A 22,980-nucleotide genomic window follows, 5' to 3' on the forward strand; every position below is an offset into this window, starting at 1 on the left:
CACGACTCACGCCCCGTCCTCACAGCTTTACTTCTGCCAGTACCTCGTCTCCTACCTTCCAAACTTTACAGAAGCTCTCCTGCGAAACTTGCAGAACTAGCACTCCTGAAAGAAAGGATATGGCAGAGCCATGGCTTAGCCACAGCCTGGGGGATGTTTCCAGAATGAGATTTTCACTCTGCAGCGGAGTGTGCGCTGATACGAAACTTCCTGGCAGATTAAAACTGTGTGCCGGACCGAGACACGAGCTCCGCAATATCCTTTCTTTCAGAAGTGCTAGTTCTGCAAGTTTCGCAGGAAAGCTTCTGTAAAGTTCGGAAGGTAGGAGACGAGTTACTGGCAGAAGTAAAGCCGCGCGGACGGGGCGTGAGTCATGCTTGGGTAGCTCAGACGGTAGACCACTTGCCCGCGTAAGGCAAAGGTCCCGAGTTCGAGTCTCGGTCCGGCACACAGTTTTAATCTGCAAGGAAGTTTCATATCAGCGTACACTCCGCTGCAGAGTGAAAATCTCATTGAGGGTATTAATTATCGACGGGCACTACGAACTAAAGAAAGGCTATCGTTTATACTCAGGTTCTTGGCAACTGGAGACAGTACCTTAGTATTTTCTTCGCATTTCATGGTTGGTATGTTTCAGTTTCTCATGTCTACTGTACTATATGCGAAGCACTCAATCATCTTCTAAAAGTGCGTATAAGGAAGATAACGTGAATAAGGATCGATTAACGTCATGTCGAAATACGCATACGATCTGTCACATAGGTTATTTGGTAAAAACACTCGTATATTTTAGTGGAAAATGAGATATAGCGATCGAGAAAATAAAGATTTTTATTTATATGGTTGTGAGACCAAAAGTTCATAAAATAACAACGTTGCATCTGAGATATAGTACAGTTGCCTTGAAAGTAAGCCACAAGATTGACCACGTGTTTCCTGCATTATTAATTTTACATTAACCTTTAACCAGCATTACGGAAACAAGTTCCGATTTGTTTACTTCCAAGGAAATTTATTTTGCTGCGCCTTTTTAATAGAAGTAAATACGATACCTCGTGCATCTTCATTTTGTTCCCACCTGATGAGGGCAAGCAATGATTTATCGTCTTCTCAAGACTCCAATTAAATCTTTTGAGTGCTCCTACAATTTAGTGCAGAATATTTACTTTTTTTCGGCATTTTGTGCTCTGGATCCCTTAAGCACATGTATATCAACATTCCTTTCTATTAGCTATACTACATTCTCTCCTGCCCACTTCATCGGTGATGCGGTCCAAGTTCGACAACAAAAGTAGTTTGCGCGCAAAACAGCAGAGTGCGAAACCGTGCAGGTAACACCAAGGCGAACGTTGAAACGGTACGGACGACACGCGAACCAACAACCGGTGGAACTCGAGCGACCACTTGCGAATGCAAACCGAATACAGCTTCCTCCCCTACTGTTTTTACCACACAGAATACTTGATCGCTTGAGTAGTAGTTAACGCTCTAGAGGGTTTTTCTTTTTCCCTTGGTATAGTATCCACATCTGCCTCGGTTCAGAGCGTCGGCGTAATGCATGCTACCAGCGTCCGCCATGCGCCCAAAGACTGCTGCAGCACCCACTATCGTTAGCCCCATGCTGCTGACGCTGATAAGGAATCGCTGATGCTGATAAGGAATCGCTCACTTTGCTACTTTGGAAACTGGGCCGCAGAATGCGTCACTTGTCCCAACCACCTGACGCCCATCAGAACGGTCCCTTTACGAAATTAGTATGCACAACACTTGTCATGCCTGGAATATCACAACTTGCGGAAATGAACATACTGATTGGGTCCGAGAGCAATGGTACTATTTATCCCTCTCTCATACCGAGTAGAGGTACTACAGACAGCGATTTTCAACGCAAACTGATATGGACAAAACCGAAGGCACTCCATGTATCCAGGTCATTATAACAGTTCGGTATAATGATACAAATGTACTTCTTTGGTAGATATCTCTCATGGACGACGCAAGGTGCACAGTGTGCTTTTGTTTCCTCGACAATCTTCTCCTGTGAAGAGCAGAGACAACACACTGTGATATATAACATAATTTTCTATACCTAAGTAAGTCGAAAATACATTGAAATCATACGCAAGGTGTCTCAGAAGGAGTGGTCATATTCAGGGATATGACAGGCACTCTGATTTGAAGCAAAAAACACTGAATCGTTTCCGAGATGGAATACATTTTATGTGCATTTTTGTTTTTGAGTTGCTAGCGAGCACGTATGTCTATTATCCATCCAACTTCTTTGACGTTTTATTCTAGACCAACCTACCTCGTTGCCTTTAATTTCTTTGCTCGGGAGGTCTTTCTGCCATTAAACTAGCCGACTGAATGCGCATGTCCATGGTGCGTTGTGAGTGGCGTAGTGCGAAGGACTAAGGAGTGTATCAGGAAGGAGCTGCCTTTGTACACACGCAGGCTAAAATAGCACACATCTGCACCATAGTCTGATTAACATTACTTGATAGTTGACATTTCGCGCGTTTCGTCTTCCTCTAATCAGAGCGCTCAACGTCGCGCCAGAACTGTTCAGCGAACTGTCACAACAAATGGTCAGTTCATTTCCAGTTCCTTGTCTGGCTTTTGATCTTGATGGATTTAGATCCCTAATCTTTGGTCTTGCCCATTTATTTGTCATTTTATCAGACATGATAACCGTCCCAAAAACAACACGCACGAAAAGATGGTAACGAAATGCATTTCGTAAACAGCACTAGCCCAACACTACTGGGTCCTTTTGTACAAGATGCGATTCGGCGTCACATATTCAATTATTATCATCAAAGAGACTGGCCTACAGTAGATAAGCTTAATACGATTATATGAGGCTCAACTACTTGAAGGCATTAAGCCACCGTTGCAACTGGTTCTATAAGGGAATTTATGTAACTCCGTAATAAGTGGTACCGTGGCGCAATGGTTAAGTTACTATCCTCACGTGAAAAAGTTGGTGGGTTCGAATTTTGTTAGGTGATATATTTTTTTTATTTGTAAATCTTTATCGAACTGCCTTATTATTTTCATTAACTGGTTTAAATGTTTTTTTTATTTTTAATCTTTTGTCGTACCATTTTCATCGTCGGACTGACTCTTTTATTTGTTCTTATTTTCTTCCTCCTATCATTCTTTTTTCTTTTGGAATCTGCCAGTGTCATCTGTAACCCGTCACCGAGTGCCAATCGGACTACACATCGGTTGGTATCGCGTCAGCTCGTATAGCCAGTTCCAGGTAACCGATGAAAGCGAGAAGTTACGGTTAGCTTTTAGTGCTGAAATTTAACATTTGCCGTGAACAAGGCGGGTGTGATTAATTATTCTGTCACTGATTGTAGAACGCTGTTTTCTCGGATTCATTGCACATCACAAGGTTGTGGTTGTATTCAGGGCGACAACAGTTCTGTCATTGGTCGCTTAAAATGAGTGTCTCTCGCCTTCCCGCCAAACCAGACGCAGCCGCTTCCAACATTGCTTCGCAAGGCGCGTAAATTTAGGGCCAACGAAAGGCAACCGGCCGAGATTTGCTTGGAGTGTACGGACGGCAAATCGTAGCCAACGAAGCGATTGGGCTCGGTTGCGTTTCGGTCTGCTGGCGGTAACATCAAAACGTTTCTGGTTGGTCGGTGCTGGGACCCCTCTCCTAGTCCGGACGCCGGGTCGAATGTTCGTTGGTTCAATAGCGAGTGTGTATTTAAGTTTTTCTGGACAGCCCAAAGTTGCACTAGGTGTGTTTTATTGGCCAGTTTCGCTCTTTAATTTAACAAAGCAGTATCAAAAACTTCGGAATTTACAGTTTAAAAAACGGTAGCTGGTTGTTAAATTAAAGAGTGAAACTGGTCAATAAAACATACTGAGCGGAATTCTCGGCTGTTCCGAAAAACTTTATTTCAACCTGCAGGCAATCCGCCGTGAACAAAAAGAGAAACAATCAAAATTGGGAGTGGCTATTAACTTTCTGCTGGAAGTACAGCTCCAATTCAATTTTAAGGCAGGCATTAACCTAGTCGCACCACTCTGCACCCTATTTTTTTTAACAGAGATGTCGTTTACCAAGGTCGCTTCTTCCTCTTCTTTTTCCGGTGGTCAGGTTCTTGCAGTTAAATAAATGCTGCACCTGCGACGATTGCTCAATCCTCTTCTTCCTTCATAATGTAATTGTACTTAAAACGGTAATTTATAAGACTATCAAAACGGCAACAACATCGGAAAGTTATCAGCGCCAACTGCGATCCCACATGGCCGAATTCCATGGCCCCATGCACTTCATTTGGTGTGGATAAGAAGCCTAAACGATCGTGGCGAGTACTGTGCACTCTGTCCTCAGTTACTGGAATTACCAGACAAGTTTTACAAATGTACGAGATGAAGGGAGAAACACCATGCCACAAAAAACCCTTCAATTTTGTGCCGCCACTTTCCTTCTCTCATCTGCGATTAGCGTCAGATGGGACCACCGCCTTAGAAACAAACAGTCCGTAATCGAGTTTTTCATATTTATACGCGTGTATTACGAAAACATGTACTTTCAGCGATACACTGCACTAATGACCTCTCCAAAACAATTTGTTCAGTGTGTGGTATATTGTGCTACTGTGGCAGGACGTGCGACTTCGATCTGTTAAATTTTTGCCAATGAGGTTATGAGCACATAATACATAATGGTGAAAGTACATGTTTCTATTAGGTGATGCAAGGATAAAATTTGTATTTGTATTTGTGGTTTCACAGCAGGTCACTTTACTCTGAAAATGGTGAAAATTAATGCAGTACTGGCTGCATATTCAGATTCTAGTGCACTTCACTGCTCTCTAAACACTTATCGAGTGGATTTGAGAAACGAAGTAACAACATTCCTTGTGGCAGTGTTATTTCAGTTTGAGTGCTGCTTTTAATAAAGAAAATATGCTAGAGTGTCTTTTAGTGCACTTGCACAGCTTCACAATTGGGTTTAGAAAAAATTAAAACTTTCGTAGTACAGGATTTGATGTGCAAGAATGAAAATATTAGATTTTAAATTAATATTTAGAGCATTGTAAATAACATCTAATACATCACAAAAAATTTGAAACTGTGTTTTTAAGAACGGGGTATAGGTATGACTATTAGAAAGATGTAATCGACAGATGTCAAATATCACAGTGTCATCTTGGTTTTACTTGAATCATAACTGCATCTTTAATATGAGAACTGTATTTTTTTGTAGACCTCGAATCACAACTTTACAAGTAGTGGCCTACTGGAAATCAGTTCTGCTGGATTTCTTTGACGTAGTGGGCATACGTCAAATAACCTTCAATGACTCTCATTCAGTATATGTGTGAAAGACAAACATAAAGTTTAGTGTAAGATACTCTCAACACCCAAGGCACTGAAAAGTGGAAACACATACGTACACCACATTTGCAAATCACTTCACGTGACAGAATCACCACCCTACTGCCATAAAAACGACGCCAGTAAGCAGTAATACTAATTTGTAGATAGCAGATGTCCACTTACCACAACCCCAAAAAGATCCACTACAGTAACTTTAAACAAAGGATAAGCCATTCTTGTCACTTGAACAAATTAGTTTTCCGGGTTATAATCCCACACCTAAAAATGCTTTCCTGTTTCGTAAAGAACATGGAGAGTACTATAACTCCGTCCTAAGTTACCGGAATAACCAGACAATTTTACCAATATAAGAGATGACGGGAGAAACGTTCTGTTACATACTAGAGATAATTCGTGGTGACCTCTAAATGCAAGTTATAAACACTCTGTTTCGCTGTATGTATTTATAGTTGTGCTGACGTAAGTCAATTAACCTTCAGTGACTCTTTTAGCACACGAGTGAAAGACAAGCATAAAGTGTAGCATAAGGTACTGTGAAAACTTAAAGCACTTAAAAGTGGAAATACACACCGTACACCATATTTGCAAACCACTTCATATTAACATTATCACTACCCTACTGGCATAACGTCAGTAAGCAGTAATTTCTAGACAACTAATGACAACCTACCACAAAAAAGATCCACTACAACAGCTATAAGCATATAAGATACGCCACCCTTTCCAATTGAACAAATTAATTTTTGAGATTATAATCTATGCCTAAAATTCCCAATAAAGATTTTGCCTATTTGAGATTTCGAATAAACTTACGATTTCAGTCCATAGATTCCGAACTATATCCCGATTATGGTATTTTCATCATCAGCCAGCCACAAGCTATCTCTTCCTTGGATTAAACTTATCAGTTTCTAACGCTCCATATTTCGTGTACGAGAACGTCGGTCGATTTGACTGATTTGAATTTCACCGATTCTTGTCCGAAATCTACGTTCGGGAGATGTGATCGGCTAGTGAGTGCGCACATAGTGGCGTACCGATTTGAAAAGATAGGCCGTCTACGGCCGATGTCGGTCGTCGGCGGAATCCACCGATATCGGAGCCACTGTGACCGCAGCCTAATGTGTATGTGCCTTACATGCACAACACTTCAGCACTTGTGAAGTGAACCGCCGTGTTCGCAAGTCGTCTTCAATAGAACGGCAACCGATGAGACAACACTGTAACTGCAAGTGACAGACGTCTACTCTCAAATAATTTTTATCGGACTATAATGAAGAAAATGCAGGTATGGTATATGTTCACAGTTTCTGCATTGAAGCTGACGGTGGGATATTCGAACGTTTATAGTGAACTGTGCGACAGCTATAACGTAACGTGTATGTTAATCTGCTGTGCTACCACCTTTATCCCGCATTGTGCACAGGGTCGTCAGGGTTAAGCACGGATTTGGCATGATTAATTGTAAGGGGTGGCCGGATGCCCTTCCTGCCGCCACTACATACCCCCTGAGACGGAATTAGTGTACCCCAGCTGTCTGCGTCTAGTGTAAATCGTGAAATAGTGTGAATGTGTTTCAAATGTCTGCGAGTTGTGTAACTGAGGCGGGACGTGTGAACCAGCCCGGTATTCACCTAGTAGGATGTGGAAAACCGCCTAAAAACCACATCCAGGCTGGCCGACACAACGGCCGTCGTCGTTACTCCGCCAGGCGGATTCGATCCGGGGCCGTTAGGAAGCAGCTTGTTAGCGCTCTCGGCTACCCTGGCGGGTTAACGTGTACGTTAAAGCTTAGATGTTAGTGTGTTAAATTAAAAACACGCGTTTTTCAACTGATACTTCATACAACGCATATTGTGATGTTTATTAAATTTTTGTGTAAACTTCCAATGTGCTTTATCGCCTGAAACCATTAGGAATGGGGCACATTATTTTCGTATAAAGTTTTTTATTTCAAATGATCGTTCCTGTCACATACATTAATATCGTCCATTTCCCCTGTGTATGCAATCATCCCTTCCGTAAATTATCACATCTCTCATCATCCTTAATACTGGAGTTGTTACAATAGCATTAAAAATTATCATTCCTTCAGTACGTGGGCAAATAATTTGCATTAGTATCAGTATGCCACATAAAAGTAACTTTCTCAGTGGTAGAAAAATTTCACTTGAACCGTAATACTGGAAAATGCCCAGCTTCTTTCAAAGTTGTGGCCTTTCTTGTGATTGAGATATTTATTTAGCAACATCTAAACACGTCTCAAGTTTCTATTACTGACATAAAAATATTAACATAGTTATCCTAAAGTTACCGTTTAAATAGTTGTTTTATTCTGCCGATATAACGGTACTTTTTGATCTCTCGCCATGTTCCTTATTCCAAGAGAAATTCAATGCAGATTCCATCTGCTGAACACAAAGCGAATACATGGGACACTTAATGTCATATGCTTCGAAGGGCAAGCTGCCCGGTTTCCGTAAATGAGGTGGAACTAAACGTTTCCGGTTGCCGGGCGAGTCACTTCGGCGGGGGAAGAGAGAATTATTGGCGCTGTCGCACGTTTTCAGTGGAGCGTGACACTGCTGTTTCTCGACGCGGTCCCCCGTGGATGTCACATTATTCTCCTTGGAGCGAAGAACAAGTCCATCCCACATGCACTACAGCTAGTATAAATTATTCTGCAATGAAAAGCAACAAAGCTGACGCACTGTTTTAGTTTAATTGCTCGGAGTTTGCGGCGAAGGAAGGAAGGAAGGACGGAAGATTACAGTTTAATGTCCCGTCAACAGCGCGGTCATTGGAGATGAAGCGCGAGCTCGTATAACGAAAGGACGGGAAGGAATTGGTTGTATCCTTCTCAAAGGAACCATCCCTCCATAAGCCTGGAGCGATTTCTAGAGTCCACAGAAAATATAGATCTGAATGGCCAGTAGGGTATTTGAACCGTTGCCCTCCCAAATGCGGGTCTAGTGTGTCGACCACAGCGAAACCTCGCTCGGTCGCGGCGAATGGATCCCACGTTGAACCCTATACGTATTCCATTCATCACATATCATTATCATCGGGTAATCAATGAAAATCTCAAAGAACCGTATAGTGAGTGACTGACTGGGTGAGAAGACAACCGCAAATTGACTAGTTTTGCCCTATGTGATTTGTTTTCATTATAATGTTTTAGGTTGTCTGGAGGATAGGTAGGAGTGTGTTGCACAAAAATAAATTCAAAATGTCTAGAATTTCATTCTCTGCCAGTCCTGGAATATTTTTTCCATCACTTATCGCTTCCTTCCACTACGGAAATGATTTTTGTATGTGAATAATGCCAAAGTGCAATGTGGTTCAGAATCCATAGCAATCTTGAGGTCCCCTTAGACCTGGCTAGTAAATCAGTTTAAAGGTAGGCAGAAGTCAAGAGCATGCCGTCTACAAAAGGACCATGCCTAGTGAAGCAATATGGTTCTAAAAATCAGTCTTGTAGTTAAGCCCAAGCACTATTCTCCTGAAGAGATTTTTCAGAAACCGCTGAAAGCCTACGTCACTGAAAGCCAACATCAGGATGGACAGACAGGTCTTCAAGCCTCATTTCTCCCGGATTATCGGCTCACTTTCTTGCCCTCCCCCCCCCCTCCCACACACACACACACACACACACACACACACACACACACACTAAGAGAGAGAGAGAAAGGGGGGGGGGCAGGGGGAGAGAGAGAGAGAGAGAGAGAGAGAGAGAGAGAGAGAGAGAGAGAGAGAGAGACGGACCTTGAGGAATAGCAGAGACTGGTAGGTAAATAGCTGAGCCATATCGCTATTCTTACAGATGAGTTTTGCTTTTGGCCAGGAAAATAGCTGATGATGGGCAAAGTAGAAATGATATACCACCTAGTCTGGCAATGGCAAGAAAAGCGTTTCTGATGAAGAGAAATTAGCTAACAAAGAGTGTAAGGCATTTATCTGGAATGAGTTTTGCTTTTGGCCAGGAAAATAGCTGATGGTGTGTGAAGTAGAAATGATATACCACTTAGTCTGGCAATGGCAAGAAAAGCGTTTCTGATGAAGAGAAATTAGCTATCAAAGAATGTAAGGCATTTGTCTGGAATGTAGTTGAAACTGGTACGATAAACAGATCAGACAAGAAAAGAGTGGAAGTTTTCGAAATGTGATGCTATGGAAGAACGCCAAAGATTAGATGGGCAGATCACGAAACTAGTATTTGTAGTAGTAGTAGTACTACTAGTAGTAGTAGTAGTAGTAGTAGTAGTAGTAGTAGTAGTAGCGTTATTCATCCGTAGATCTCTTTTTACATGGATATAGGACTTGTCAAAGTATATACAAATTTAGATCAATTTAAAATAAGCTAATTCGTATACACATATATTTACAGACTTCTAGTTAGAGACAATCATTAGATTTACTCCTGGTACACAATACTTTTTTTACAAATAACTTATTAAATAATGTAATGACACATTGTTCACTCATATCTCACTATCAGTCATTGCACACACTATGTTGCATAACACACACACACACACACACACACACACACACACACTGGTGATCTCTGGGCCATTTTCTTTACCACAACTTCCCATTTGTATCCTGAAAAACTGAGTCAGCATCCTTCCATAATGAGTGAGATGTTGAGCTCAGAAAGAGGAAGAGGTGTTAGCATTGTGCTATGCACATCTTGGGGGTAAGTATTTCTAGAAAGGAAAAAAATAAGGAAAAAACCTAAAACGAAGGTGTTATGTGGAGTCCTGGATATTTTATAATCATTATTATTATTATTATTATTATTATATTTGTATAACATTTTTATCAAACCCCTACTCTGTTTTATCTAAGTAATACTTCAATGTATAAAATGTGTTGCATAACAGGTACTTTTTAGCTGCCTTTTTAAATAAGTGCATTTTTCCAATTTCTTTAATCTCTTTTTTGTACTCTATTGTACAGTATTATACCTTGGTAGAAAAAACTGTTTTGAGTTTTATGTTTATTTTTTCTTGGTAAATGTAAGTTGAATCTATCATCTTGTTGCATGGTCATGGACAGAGCTGTTTGTGCCGTAATTACCAATGTTATTTTTGATGTGTACAACTGGACGGTAAATAGTTTGGACAAGAAGAGAATAGAAGCTTTCGAAATGTGGTGCTACAGAAGAATGCTGAAGATTAGATGGGTAGATCACATAACTAATGAGGAAGTATTGAATAGGATTGGGGAGAAGAGAAGTTTGTGGCACAACTTGACCAGAAGAAGGGATCGGTTAGTAGGACATGTTCTGAGGCATCAAGGGATCACCAATTTAGTATTGGAGGGCAGTGTGGAGGGTAAAAATCGTAGGGGGAGACCAAGAGATGAATACACTAAGCAGATTCAGAAGGATGTAGGTTGCAGTAGGTACTGGGAGATGAAGAAGCTTGCACAGGATAGAGTAGCATGGAGAGCTGCATCAAACCAGTCTCAGGACTGAAGACCACAACAACAACAACACAACTGACTGGTAAATGTATTCACATGGAGAAGTTAAAATTCCCAGTGTTCTGAACAGATCTTTACAATGAGCTCGACTAGTATATTTGGTTATTATTATTATGAATCTTTTTCGGAGTTTGAAAATTGTGTTCATATTTTGTGCATTTGTTCCCCAAAAAAGAATGCCATAGCTAAGAACTGAGTGTACATATGAATAATATGTAACTAAAAGACACTACATGTTACACACTGATGATAGAATTCTAAGGGCATAACATGCTGATGACATTCTGTTTGCAAGTACCTTTGTGTGTTCACACCACTTCAACTGAGAATCAATATTCATTCCTAGAAATTTTGCATTTGTTACATAGTCTATAGAGGTGCCATCTACCATCTACATTTAATTTAACATTGACATTTTTTTCTCTTCAAACTGTAATTCATGGCATTAGTTTTCTTTATGTTCAATGTCACTTTTTTTGCTTATTGATCAATCATAAACTTCCTTGAGAGTTTCATTTGCTTTCTTGGCAAGAAGTTCTCTTGTTTTCTCAGCGACTATAATACTGCTGTCATCAGTGAAGAGGATTTTTTTCACCATGAGTAACACTAATGGGAAAGTCATTGATGTATATCAGGAACAGTAATGGTCCTAATATGCTACCTTGCGGAACCTCTTAATTTATTTTGGTTCTGGTAAGTGTTTTACTAAATGTTTAGATCTATTTGAAGTATGTGTTATCTCTACTCTTTGTACTCTATATGTTAGGTATGATCGAAACCAGTCATTAGCTACCTCTCTTACTCCTAATGCTTCTAATTTATTTAATAGAATCTTGTGGTCGACTGTATCAAACGCCTTAGAAAGACCCAAAAATATGCCTGTGACACACTCATCTTTATAAAGAGCATCAAGTACCACTTTTGTGAATTCTATTATGGCTGACTCTGTATTTTTGCCACTTTGGAAACCAAACTGTGATTCGCTTAAAGGATTGTATTTATTCCGGTAATTCATTAATCTGTCTTTCATAATTGCTTATATTATTTTTGAGAATGCTGACAGCAGGCAAATGGGCCAGTAATTTTCCACGTCTTCTGCATTACCTTTCTTAAGCAAAGGTTGCCTGTTTTAACTGCTCTGGAAATGAACTAATGAGGAGGTACTGAAGAGAATTGGAGAGAAAAGAAATTTACCTCACAGCCTGACAAAAAGAAGGGCTCGCTTGATGGACACATTGTGAAGCTTTCATGGATCACTAATTTTTATTGGAGGAATTGTAGGTGTAAAAACTGTAGAGGGACGCGAACAGATTGGTACAGTAAACAGGTTCAAACGGATGGAAGTTGCAGTGGTTATTCGAAGTTGGCGAGGTTTGTACAGCATAGAGCATGGAGAGCTGCATCAAACCTGTCTTCGAACTGAAGACCACAGCAACACCATCAGCATCTTCATATCTGTTACGGTAACCGACGTAAAGAAACTAAGTGGTTTGTTTACTGAAAAGCAACAGGTATGAGTCATATCGAACGGGCAGTTAAGAAACCAACAAATTCGTTGAGTGATAAACGGTTGTTTCTAGTACATTCCTTAAGAGTTATCGAAAGAGTGTAGATCTGAATAGACTGTGTCTTTCGAACCAAAGTAGTGATGCTTGTGGGATAATGCAGTGAAGCATATACGACACAAACAATTGAAAAGTATTTCTTGCAGTACAATGTACTATGATTCCTCGTGGCTTCTCCACCACTGCCTTGCAGTTCGCAAGGGTGCGGAAGGGGAAGGGGGCAGAGTAAAAATTAGTGCCTATTACACACATCTCTCAGGCACAGAACTGCGTCTTTGAGTTAAGTGGGCCTACACATGGCTTGGTAAATAGGTTAGTATGGGACAAAACTCTGGAAGATTACGACATGATTTAGCGTGTAGTGTGACAGGGTGCTGATTTAGTTCTATAATGAATTTGTAATCTGCCAAGTTCCAGCGTATCAACAGGAAGATAGAACTCACTACAGTATTTGTTTTTGCATTTTCACTACTTCAATATTACGCATCGGTACGATGCTGACTGTGAGTTAATGTAAATTCTGTTTTCGAATAGAGATATCGAATGTTAAGAATATGACAAATACAAGAGGCGGATCTGCGGTAAGCAGACCTAAATCTACGAAGGTATTCCGTCTTTCGACGAAGACAGTGCGTATCGAAAAACATCTAACGTGTAGGCAAAGCTGGGATAATTTTCAACACAAGGGGGCGATGGCAAACTGACTGCGATGAAAATTTGGATATATATATACCAGTCTTGTGCCAATCTCACTGCGAATTTTGTAGTCGCAGTGAGATTGGCATAAGACTGGTTTATATATATATATATATATATATATATATATATATATATATATATATATATAAACCAGTCTTATGCCAATCTCACTGCGACTACAAAATTCGACCCTCATGTATTTCATTACGGAAATGCGATCTCGAGAGATCGACTAACCTGACAGTGGTCAGAGGTCGACGAAAGCGCCTCATGTCATGTCACAATAACTGTATTGTTATGAGTGCAGCAAAGCACCGTTTCATTATGTCATCAACATCCCTCGTGCATCGTTTACCTTCTTTGAATTTTCCTTGTCGCGTAATTATCTCGCACAGTACTGGTCTCACTGAAAACTCTGCGACTTTAGCTTAAATTAAGTTCCCTTTTAGATCCGGACAATATCCGTTCCGCGTTTATTGTGCCATGAAAGATGGTGATAGTTTGTCAGGCCTATTGGGAAGATGAATTATTTATGGTGCTAAAGACCGAGCTGTTGTAAGCCCTAACGAATTGAGCGAAATGTAGCAAAGTTGTGACAGCAAATGTACATACGGCAGAAATTTGAAGAACCGATTGTAGTTTTTTCCGTGTAAAATTATTTATTTATTTATTTTATTTTTTAATAGCCCGCTCTTTTGCAAAACAAACAGCAAATGCTTTATGGAATGGAGAGCAGGTGTTCTGAAGAATAAGCAAAATATTTCTGTGGTTATTCAGTGCCTTACCACAGAACTGAAAATGTGATTGTATCATTTGTATTCCTTTCACTTTCTTTCCACCTATTGCCAACAGATAAATCAATTTTTGTCCCCCACATGTTGACTCATTCTTCCATATTTTAACACTCACAAACTTCTACATTTGCAATAAAATCTGTTCATAATTTCATATTCCAGATGGGCATGTTTGGCATTCCTCGAGCACATTTTTTAAATTTGATTTATGCCAACTAAGTATCACACCAAGATAACTTTATTTCTCGTTGCCTTCACTACATCTTCCTGAAAACATCTGAATTTCTTGACATCTAACCCGATTTTGTTTAGTAGGATCTCCTCTTCAATCTAAATACCTTCTGAGTTATTTTTTTCTCTTGCATCCCCACCCATTTTCTTTTCTGTTTTCCTATTTTGGAAGGAAGTGTGAATCTTCTTCTGTAATTTGTCTGCCTTCATCCTCTTGAGCTGTCTTATAAAGTATAACATGTCTATTAATGACCTGTTGTTTTACTACATAATGACTTTATTTCCTTATTTGATCTCTTTATTCTCGATTAGATCTAATATTTTTGCAAGATTCTTATTTCTGTATTTTCCAAATCTTCTAATACCATTTTGCATTAAGGTAAAAGTACCATTTCAGGCCCACAGAGGGCTTCTGCTTTTACAACTGTATTATAATGCCTTACTCTAACATAGTTACAATAACACTTTACATTGTATGTATTTCACACTTTATTGTGAAAGGTACAGGCACTGAGTCGCAGACAGGCACAATGAAGATTAACAGCCTTTTGGACAAATAACTCCTTTGGAAATAGAAAAGACACAGATTCTCACAAGCATAGTCAACATGTGGTCACTGTCTCCAGCCATTGTGGCCTTGCCTGAGACAGTCGTCATGAGTGTGCGAGTTGTGCTTGTGTGAATGTGTTTGTGTTCTGTATTTCTGAAGGAGGGCATTTTAGTCTGGAGGAATATATGTTTATCAGTCTTTTTCATTGCGCCTGTCTGTGACTCCTCAATGTGGTGAGTAGCAGTCTATTCTTTTCATAATATTGATGTCATTCCATCCTGGACTTTCTATTGCTAGATTTCTCACTATCATGTATGCTCTTTGCATTTTTTTCAGTTCTGATTTTAACTGCTTTTTTACATTTTTTATGTTTATATTTTCACCTAGGTATTTAAAGGTGTCTGTTTCTTGGATGTTACCATACCAGCTTTTTAAAGTTCTTGGTGAATTACTTTCTACTGGTCAAGTATTCTGCCTTTTCAAACAATATTTGTTGACCTGCCTTTTCATCTTCTTCCTTCAGAAGTTGTAGTGTTTTCTTTGCATTCTCCAAGGTTCCATCTATTATTACAAGATCATCTGCAAATGCAAAACAATTAGTCTACCAATATTTATGTAGTTATTAATGCTTTGCTTTTCCTCCTCTATTTTCAATTCTCTTATAACTTTTTCCAGGACACAATTGAATAATAATGGTGACAAACAATCTACTTGTCTGACTCCTGATATAATCTGTAAGAGACTAGAAGCTGTTTAAAAAAAATTTAACTTTCGATACTGTGTTTGTAAGAGTTACTTTAGTTATTTCAAGTTTTATTATCTACTGAAAATTCCTTCAAGGTTTCGAGGTGCGCTTAATTTTTATTTGATATTTTCATATACCTCATTATTTGTATTTATTTATTGTTTTAAGACTTATATGTCGACTTTCTTGGAATAAGTTTGGATATTACTGTTTACCCAAATGTCATCCTGCATACCAGGTTTCCTTACTAATGAAAAGTAATGTGTGAAGTCCAAAAGTGCCTATAGAGTGATGCATCATAACTGCCTGGCTATTATTATGAGCCTATTGGACTTATTTTACACATCTTTGTGAAATATATAAATGTGAGGAATGCTGCTTTAATATCAACACAGCATATTTCCTGTTCTGAATTAGTGAATATGGTAAAATGTATGATAATTGCACTACATCTTGGTTGCTACTCTGTGTGCGTGTCTCAAGTTAAGTTGCATTATGATAATCTGGCAGTACTTGGGTAACTGTAACTAACCTTAATTTGTTATAGAGTAATATTTCAATAGGCTATGCCCACATTTTATCGTAGTAATGGACGAAAAAGAGTTGCTACGTTCAATAACTGCCACCACTGCAAAGACCAAATAACATTCTAGTCAAACTGAGTATGTCAACTTCCATCATTCAAAGAACTTTGTTTATAAGATTCATATTAAATCAAGGGAAGGGCAACCAGTCACCTTCAGCAGGTGAAGTGGAGCGTAGAAACACGTAACACAAAACACTATTTGAATAGTGTTTCCTGTTAAGTAAGTGTTTCTATGCTCCACACATCAGTCCATTATAGATGAGTGGGTGTGTTCCCTGTATTTTATGTATTGTTCCGTCCAGAAATTTCCTTTATTGTCACAACAAAACAATGAAGATCAAATTGTTTCAATGGTCTATGACATGCTTTGGGGTGGCATATTAATAATCATCTATCCACCCCTTTAATTAGCTTTTCAGTTGGGATCCCATCACCAGACAGTATACTATGGAAGGCCTGGAGCCAAGGTGGTCTTCAGGAAGAAAAGTTGGAAAACAAAAGAGAAGGAATCATTACCCCATTAATCATTCTATGACTGGCAGGACAGTGGACAGGACTAAACAAGTTCCAGAGCTGCAGGTTTCCTGAGGGGTCTCCCAGAGTCTGGCAATCTGCCCTGTTATTTTCAGACAACATGCCACTGCGCCAAAAGACTTTCAGACAATATAACATCGTCACACTTTTAACATCAATCTCAACATTCTCAAAAATCATAAACCTTAGAAGCTGCAACAAAAGTATTTATATTTCCAGGAAAAAATCTCGTATAATAATCAGAAAAGTATTGAGGAGAGACAGAATTATTCACAAGTAAGAACTGCAAAACTCAAGTTTTTCTGTTTGGTTCTGCTGAGCATTTTTAGAGTAATTAATGTGAAAGTGTTGTGAAAGATGAACATTTTATCAAATGAAAACACAGTTGTACTACACATATAATGCACAATAACCACACAGTAACAGTACAAATGAAGGAGTAAATAGAAAAGTCTTGCTATTAATTTATATGTGTTAATAGGTTACCTTAACTTACTACCAACAAATGAACAGTCACGCCCTAACTTTTCACAAGATCACAGTTCCCTCCACATTTCGTGGCTAGTACTACTTAAGCATTTTGTGGAATTACTAGATAACAGTTCTTTACAAGGCAATAACACCGGATTGAACATGTCTTCTTATAAAATATTTTACATCTATATACATTCTTGACTAATTGAATGGCTCTTTTGTTACTGCCATATATTTGAAATCTTTTGTGACTCTACTTGACTCTGCCTTGGATGTAAATTGTCTTAGCCACAGAAAATCTTTAACAGTTGATATCATAGCTATGCATATTCAGCTTCACAAGTAGAAAAGGCAATAATTTTCTTTTATTTTTTTTACTAGACCACTTGTATGAACCAGTTACAGAGCATCTGCCATTTATTTTATTTCCACAGTCTGCATTGCCGATTGCCATAATTTCTCTATGGCCATCCCTAGAAAATTCTAGCTTACAGCCCATGGTTCCCTTTAAATAAATATGTAAACACACTTTTTCTGATAACCCCCTTTACCACAAGGCATGTGTTAAATGTTTCTGGTATACTGACAATCACAGGTTTTTATCTTTAACAGCCATTTAGTCTAGAGGGGTTTGTGTTCCCCGGATAGCTCTATCTCTTTGAATGTGTCATTACGAACTACAGGTGAGAACTTTTTTCTTTTTGGCTTTTTTCCATTCTTCCTTACTTATCCCTTCCAAGTCCACTTTGACTTAATGGCGTTCATTAGAAGGTCTTTCTTGCAAGTAGTAAGTAAAATGGTTAGGCTGTTCCTTGGGTTTTGGTTCCCTACTTGACCTCTGGGGTGTAACTCCCCATTGAATTCCAGTGAATCACTGTCAAACCCATAAAAAGGTTAATTATCAATGTCTACTGACTGATTTTCTTCTACACTATGATTAGTATTGCTGTCATAAAAAAACTGCTTATCATTTCAATCCTAAGACATTAAAATCTCAGGTTCCTCCATATTTGAACTTGGAAAATTATAATCCACTATGTAATTTACATCCCTGCTGACAGGTTTATGGAAGTTTCCTATTGATGAATCAATAACCCTTGGTTGTCTGGCAGTAGCCTATGAATGTCAATTTCTGTGACTTCTCATCCTACTTCTTGCAATGGGGTTTTGGAATGCAAAACACTGCAATGGAGCCAAAACTCCTAAAGTGTGATAAAGAAGGCTTTCTTTTGTACCAAAATTCATATTGCACTTTTAGCTCTCTCAGCAACGCCAGCTGTGACTGTGTCATACTGTAAGGTGATGGGTGATACCTTCAGAAGTCAGAATTCTTTCTACTGACATATTACTTTCCATTTTCAGATTACAATTTCTTGACATTTCTCCCTGTCTGCTTTCCCACCATGACTTTGAAGTTTTTAAATGTCTGTGTGGTCCTAGGCTTTTTCTTCAAAAAATGGACACACTTTTATCTTGAAAAATCATCATTAAATATGAGAAAAATAATTATTTCCATGAAGTCATTTTTAGAATACTTTATGCTAGTTTCCAACAAAAGATGTGACCACTTTCCTATGATACAGAACTCATATGGAGCCTTGACCAAAATATCCTCATTTACTCCCCTTGAAACCTTTGCCATATTCAACATACTTCTGTGATTCACGTGTCCTAGCTTGTGATGCCATAAGCATCCATGACATTTGGTGTAGTAGCATTGTTTCATTTCACCTGTATTCAAACATCAGATACCATTCTTACGTGACGCTTTGGCAATTACTTCACCTCTTATTTTATACAGGATCAACCTCTTTTTGTTAAAGCTGATATGATGCCCCTCACTTACAATTTTACTAACTGAGAGCAAAAGCAGAGTTTGGGACATGAATGACATCAATTGCTTCTACTTCTACTGTTTTGTCACCTAAGCTGTCACCCCCAAATTGACCACAGAGCTTTTACCTGGCTTGGCATTATGAAGCTTCTCTCCATCATCGGTGATGTGAAGCAAGGCATATGAATCTAAATACCACCTCTCTCCTACAGAGGACTGTTTAGAATCTGCTGCGAGAACAGCTTTTTTGTGTTATGGCTGTGTTCCAGTTACACTTTCATTCCTGTTATGAGCTTCCACCTTTTTCACCCTTGTCAGAACAATATTTAGGAATATTATTTACTTGCAGCAGTTAATAATGTGTTTTGTATGACCTTTGTTATTAACATATAAGGCTGATTCTTCATTTCCATTTCTATCTTCAGATTTGACATCTTGTAGTAGTTTTACTGTAATACAATCTCCGGTGATATGTGTGCTAATGTTTTCAAGCGTCATAATTCTAGTACCTCATGCTGTGGAAGTCGAACACGCGCCAGAACAAATGGACGTGGTCAGCCCATAGAGGGCCAAACTGATCATAATCTAACATATGTTCAATTGTGAAACGGAAAGAAGAGAAGGATTTCTGGTCAGACAAGTACAGGGTAATATCAATAGCAGCCAAAAATGGTATAACAGGAGTAGTATTCATTATGAATAGGAAGGGAGGGCAGAGAATGGGTTACTGTGAACAGATCAGTGATAGGGCTGTTCTCATTAGAAGCGACAGCAAACCAACACCAATAACAGTAGTTCATCTACACATGCCTATGTTGCAAGCAGAAGATGAAGATATTGAAAGGGTAATTTAGTATGTAAAGGAGATGAAAATCTAATAGTCATGGGAGATTGGAATACTGTTGGAGGGGAAAAAAGTGTTATGGGAGAATATGGAGTTGAATGCAGGAATGAGAGAGGAGAAAGATTGATTGAAGCCTGCAGTAAATTTCAGCAAATAATAATGAATACTCTGTCCAAGAATTACAAGAGGATATGGTATACTGGGAAAAGGCCAAGAGATACAGGAAGATTCCAGTTAGATCACATCACGGTCAGGCAGAGATTCTGAAATCAGATATTGGATTATAAGGCATACCTAAGAGCAGACATAGCCTGAGATCAAAATTTAGTAATGAGGAAAAGTAGGCCACAGTTTAAGAAACAAGTGAGGAAGAATCAATGCACAAAGAAGTGGGATAAGGAAGTACTAAGGAAATGAAAAGATATGCTTGAAGATCTCTGAGACTATAGATACTGCAATAATGAACAGCTCAGCAAGGGCAGCAACAGTAGGACTGCAACAGAAGTTGCACTCTTAAATGCAGTGGAGAGAGTGGGAAGGCCTCTACAAGGGAGAGTATTTGTCTGATCATGTGATAGAACAAGAAACAGGAGTCAACATTGAAGAGAGAGGGGATCCAGTATTGGGGGATAGACAACATTCCATCAGAATTTCTAAAATCACTGGGGGGGAAGTGGGAACAAAATGGCTATTCAAGTTGGTGTGTAGAATCCATTAGTCTGACAATATACCATCAGATGTTCAGAAAAATATCATAATCACTATTCCGAAGATAGCAAGAGCCAACAAGTCCGAGAATTGTCATACAATTAGCTTAACAGGTCATGCATCAAAGTTGTTGACAAGAATAATAACAGAAGAATGGAGGGAACTAATAATGCCAAAAGCAAGGACAGTGTTGGGTACTTCTACAGGTTTCTATCAGCATACTACATATTTTGCCCCCTGAAAGTATCTATTGGCCAGAAATTCTGTCTCATAATTTTATGGGATACCTAGTTAGCTGTTACTTCTATAATTTATCTGTATGTTTGAATTGTTTACTGTGAAGTTTTATCAGTTAACAGAAAGTTTGCTCAGCACAAATTATGAAGTCTTTAGCTCATCGAATTATTTTTTTTAATCTTACCCAAACTTACAGTTTTTTCCTCTTGTTTTTCTGCTAGAGCTGCATGAGTAACAGCAATAATAACAATATTTGTGACTCCAACAACACAAACAATAAGCTTCACTCAACAAATGTAATTCTGTGTTCAGGTATGATTTTTTATTCTTTGAAAGTGAGTTAGTACAAGATTAAGCTGCAAGCAGGGAGAGGAGAATCATGGCCAAGAGAAAGCAGACAAGCACAGAACTGCAAATAAAACTAAAAATCCTAGAGGAAGTAGACCACATTGTGTAGAAGAAAAGCACAGCTGCGGAAAGCATGGACTTGCCTAATCTATATTACTCACAATATTTACAAAAAGTCCTAAGTAAGGAGATGTTGCAACTTCATTTACAGAATGGTTCACCCATATGCTTGCTTCCAATGTACCTTTAACTGGAGCTACAATTCAGTCAAAAACAGAGGTTGAAAAAAAATTTAGACATTCAGGATTTAAGTTGTTCTGCTGGTTAGCTGTACCAGTTCCAAACCACACACTCAGTTTCATCATTAGTGATTTGTGGTGAAGCAAATAAAGCTGCAGAATGTGCAAAAAATTAATTGCACGAATTGAGAAGAATATGCCTTGGGTGATATCTACAATATGGACAGAAATGGACCTTTTTACAACTCTTCCCAAATCATACCACTGAAATAAAGAGCGGCAAGTCCCATGGTGGAGCACACGGCAAACACTGTTTAGCTGTTGTACTGGCATGTAATTCAGACAGCAGTGGAAAACACCATCCTTGGGTGATTAGGAAGTCAGACCAAGTTGTTTCAAGAACATAAACATTGATACTTTACCTTGCATCTACTCTCACCATAAGAAAGCTTGGATCGACAGCTCATCAGTTTGTAAATGGTTTCTTCATTTTAACAGTAAAATGGTGGCTCAGAACAAGTAAGTTCTTCTGACACTGGACAGATGCACATATCATAACATACATGATCTTAACGTAAGCAATGTAAAGGTTCATTCCCCCCACCCACCCACCAAATACAAGAAGTCATCTTCAGCCTTTCTATCAAGCCATTATTCTGTCTCATTGAAAATTACTTGTGACAACAGCAGTTCACATTGCTGGAAAGGAGTGTGAATCACCCTATAAAAGCTATTGTTGCATCCTGTAAATCCATGTCATCACAACAGTTACAGAATTGTTTTAGCAAAGTCTATAGATGGTAATCCTGTTGATGAGTTAGTTGGTGACAGTGATACCACTTCACCTGATGAATGTAATATTCTACAACACATTTTGAACCCTGGAATTAGTTTTGAGGAGTTTGGTAACACATATGGTGATGTCGGTGCATGTGCTCCAGTGGAATCTGATGTACAAATCAATGTGTCTGAAATGCAAGAAATGCCATCAGGAGAAAGTGAAGAGGGCAATATCATTCTGCCTACATGGCAGGAAGTGTTACATGCCTTGAACACTTTAGAACATTTTTCTGGTTTTACAGATTCAATGAGTACACTTGGCCCTGAAGTTGACAAGTATTTTCATTCCTGTCTTTGACAGTGCAGTATACAGGACTTTTTCACCAGACTGAGTGAGATGGTGCAGTGGTCAGCACACTGCACTCACATTTGAGAGGACAATGGTTCAAATCTCTGACCAGTCATTCAGATTTAGATTTTCTGTCATTTCTGTTAATTGCTTAAGGCAAATGCCATGATGTTTCCTCTGAAAAGACACAGTTGATTTCCTTCCCCATCCTTAATTAGACCTCACTGTTGACAGGATCTTCATTCTTCCCCTCCTTTTCACATTGTATGCCTTCCTTTTAATGTCCGAGATAAGAGAGTAGAAGTTACTGTAGTGTTTTCTATGATTATATATGTAATATGCTAGAATACCTATATAGGGTACATGGTTAACACATAGAAAAAAACTATTCCAATAACAGAATTTTGAATCCCTGGTTCACACATTTTTTTATTTTATAATATTTTTTTTACCTGAACTCCTGATTGTTTAGTCCTTTGGGATTTGCATTCATGAGGGTTTATTGTATTACGGGAAAAGAGCACCAGAGTACTGTTGGAGGAAAAGTCAGTGGTTTTGTTCAAAGTAACTATTTTTCTGTAAGATACATAATAAAGCAGTAAT

The 22,980-nt window shown here is 38.8% G+C and overlaps 1 protein-coding gene and 1 long non-coding RNA gene across 2 annotated transcripts in view; one reads left to right on the forward strand and one right to left on the reverse strand.

The window, feature by feature from the left end:
- The window catches only part of LOC126092560 (muscle-specific protein 300 kDa), a 651,560-nt gene that overhangs the window by 212,581 nt on the left and 415,999 nt on the right, over positions 1 to 22,980 (reverse strand). The window lies entirely within an intron of this gene.
- Positions 16,706 to 22,980, forward strand: part of LOC126092561 (uncharacterized) — a 38,518-nt gene continuing 32,243 nt past the window's right edge. Inside the window, exon 1 of the long non-coding RNA XR_007521356.1 lies at positions 16,706 to 16,840. This is a non-coding gene — a long non-coding RNA (uncharacterized LOC126092561). The remainder of the gene's footprint in view (positions 16,841 to 22,980) is intronic.

This window comes from Schistocerca cancellata, chromosome 7 (assembly GCF_023864275.1).
Source record: "Schistocerca cancellata isolate TAMUIC-IGC-003103 chromosome 7, iqSchCanc2.1, whole genome shotgun sequence".
Classification (NCBI taxonomy): Eukaryota; Metazoa; Arthropoda; class Insecta; order Orthoptera; family Acrididae; genus Schistocerca; species Schistocerca cancellata.